Genomic DNA, 3,714 nt, shown 5'->3' with positions numbered 1-3,714 from the left:
GGACACCGCCGACACCGCCGCCTCGGGGGAACTGAGAGCGGCCACCGCCACTTCCGGAGCCTTGTGAGCGGCCTCGGGGGCTTCGAGAACCTCATGAGCGGGCACCGCCGCTTCGGGGGAACTGAGAGCGGCCACCGCCGCTTCCGGACCTTGTGGGCGGACACCGCCGCTTCTGGAGCCTTGTGGGCGGGCACCGCCGCTTCGAGAACATCATGAGCGGGCCCCGCCACCTTGGGGGAACAGTGAGCGGACACCGCCGCCTCGGGGGAAATGAGAGCGGGCACCGCCGCTTCCGAAACCTTGTGAGCATACACCACCGCCTCAGGAGGATCGTGAGCGGGCACCGCCGCCTCGGGGGAACTGCGAGCGGACACCGCCGCTTCCTTTTTCACTTCCAAAAACGGTATACTACCGTAAAATTAATGTCCAATACATGTAATGTCCAATAAAGTTTTTCACCGTATATAGTAGGGGAATTTACCGTTAACCATTTAACAGGTTTTTACTGTAGCATTTTTACAGTCTTTTACCGTTAAATTCACGGTCATTTTTGTAAGCGTATATGCAGTTGTTTTGTAATCAAATATTCAAGATTATGAATAGGTGACCAGATTTCTGAAAAAGAAACATTTCCTAGTTGAGTGGTCAAAATACCAATTAAACCTAGGTATTCTGTTATCCTTGTATTTTATTCCAGTCGTAATGAAATTGAAATTGTCCTCGAAAATGATTAAAAGTGTAGTATGCAGGTTCTGTGCTACTAATTTCTATGTCACAATACCATAAACATGATAGTATACCAGCTGAAGTATCACAATACAATGCAGTGTTGTGTTAATTCATAATTCAAATCTACAAAATGAACCAAATTTTTATATATATAAATGAAAACAGATTTCCTCTGTATACTTTATTGGTGAGAATGAATAACTGACTATTGTTAAGAGTCGAATGAAATCAAATCCATCTTACCACAGAAGATACATGAAGTTACATTTAGAAGTGGTATTAATGCATTTACGCTGCATTTGCAAAAATAAAGTTAGGCCTATGTGATTAATGTTGTAATTATAGAACTCTGAATATAGAAATATGAAATGTCAGAAAAATAAAATAATAGCCTTAGGCCCTCTTTTAAATGAGAAACTAAAACCACCTGAATATAGAAATATGAAATGTCAGAAAAATAAAATAATAGCCCTAGGCCCTCTTTTAAATGAGAAACTAAAACCACCAGTAGGTGGCAGCAAGTCTTAATGATTCAGTCACTGAATTATTAATTCACCTGATTTGTTCAAAATCACAGATTCATTCAGAAACAAAACAAAACACCTTTGTGTGCTGCTGGGGGAAGCACAACAGTTCCGCTTTGTTTAGAATTATTTTCCAAATAGAGCAGAAATGTCAATATTGACGTGTCTAAAATGTCATTTAGTAGCTATTAACTTTTGTTTATTGAACCATAGTATAAAATCACATTTGCAACCATGTGGATATTCAGAAAACAGCACTCCTGCTTATCATATTGCTGAACTATCATGTTATAAATATATAAAACAAGAACTCATAGAGGACATACAACCAGGTGCACCGCTGACACGGGGGACAGGGGGTCAAGACCCCCACAGTTTTGAAAAGACAGCAATCAACCCCCATACTTTTGATAAGGGAAAATAGTCTGCGCTATGCGCTAACTTAAATTTCCGACAACGAACATCACAATCATTATAATTCAAGCCATACACACCAATGTTATGTTTTAAAATGTTTATTTCAGACATCTTTTAGTGACAAGGAGAAAATAAATTACAATTATGGAACAGTATGGTACGTCGTTTTCTGATAGCGGTCCTAAACAAACAGGCAGGGATTTTAGTAGTCTTACTTGTGCCTGTCTCAGCTGCAACACACATTTGTGTAGTCTGCCTGGCACAACCAGAAAGATGAAGCCAGCGAAACAGAAAGGTATTGCCTTGTTTTTTACTTGTTTGTTAACTGCAAACATACGGAGAGTGCATGTTGATTTGGTAGTTTGATTGATAGCTTTATATCAGATGATTTAATATGCCCAACTATTTGATCGTGTCTGTTAGGATCATAACCATTTGGTAACCTGTGTTAACTTAACTCCATTCATTCAAAGCTTCATAACATATAATCATCCCATGAAATTATTAACAACAATTAACCCAAATAGTGTGAAATAACAAAATCAAAATTTATCAAAGTAGAATTGTGCAAGTTTGAAAGTTGAGACATCCTACATAAAAGGCTGGTCTACAGGGGACAGATTTGGCATTCTGCAAGCATTTTGCTCATCCCTAGGTTTTTATAATTTAGGTATTCTTCTTGTTATTTCACTTACTTTGTATTGTAATAATAATCAATATTATTATATTAATGATCAGACAAGATTAATATATGATGTCGGTCTGACGGTGAGCCTGAAGTGGTGGTCCGATCTGGAAATCTGATCTTACTATCTGGGCTAACCCCCCCCACACACACACACAACACATTTTTCTCCTCATATCTTGAAATTTCTAACTCTGACTAAAGGTCAGTATCAGGGCTCTCAAGTTATAGCATGGAGTTATGGAGTGAGATTAGGGGAGGGGCCACTCTAAGAGGAGGAGCCATTTAAATATTTGCGGCACACAATTCTCTGAAGTTTTCACTAGCAGTTCAATTTTACCTATTGTTCATAATTGACCTGAACAAATAGAAATGATAACAATCAAAAATAAAAAGAAATTTGGCCACAAACGAGCCAACTGAAGAGCAGTGCTCAATGTACATACTGAACATACAGTAAGATCACAGAATTTGCCATGTCAAGCTGTGTCTGTGTGTGTGTGTGTGTGTGTGTGTGAGAGAGAGAGAGATAGAGAGAGAGATTACACATTTCAGCTTATGAATGTTTTTTTTTTTGTCTGTTGTAAGTGTTTGTTGGGCTTGTTTGTTGGACTGAAACGATTCCTCGAGCAACTCGAATACAAAAAATCAACGAGGCAAATGGCTTCGTTTAGTCCATTTACTGTAACTACACACGGAACACCATGTTTCCCCACGGACCATTACTACTGACGCACTGACGCACGTAAATCAATATGGTGGCTAGTTATGATGTCCCTAAGTTAGCTATGTTTTGTAAAAGACTAAGCGCCATTCATGTTTATTGTCTCATTCTCTCTCTGTGACACACACACACACACACACAGACACACTCCCCATTCAGTTATGCATAAAAATAACACAGAAAGAAAGTTAGTCAATATCACACGAAGAGTGCCAGTTTTCACCTCTAAAAATCAGCATGCTTACAAATGTGATACTGATTTTATGCAACAGTTCAATAAACAAGAAGTTAATATTAAGAGACTTACGTTTTAGACACCATATTGCCTGTTTTGCTCTCGCCAACAAAAAAAATATTTCCAAACACAGCCACAACGCTGTTTTGCGTCTCTGAGCAACATGACCCTGTTTAGTTCCTGAATGAATCAACCGTTTAAATGATTCGGTTCAATAGCAATGCCTCACTTATTAACAGTGACTTGCTGCCACCTGCTGGCGGTTTTAATTTGACATTTAAAGTATCTTTTCATTTTTAAAAATAATTGTAAATATCAGTATGCAATGTTTTATGTTTAAAATAACAAAATATTATTTATGCATTTGTAACTGCAGGTTAAATGCATTCATGTCCCTCTG

Source organism: Sinocyclocheilus rhinocerous, unplaced genomic scaffold, assembly GCF_001515625.1.
Source record: "Sinocyclocheilus rhinocerous isolate Xijiao unplaced genomic scaffold, SAMN03320098_v1.1 scaffold68, whole genome shotgun sequence".
NCBI lineage: Eukaryota > Metazoa > Chordata > Actinopteri > Cypriniformes > Cyprinidae > Sinocyclocheilus > Sinocyclocheilus rhinocerous.
This window is presented reverse-complemented; position numbering follows the sequence as displayed.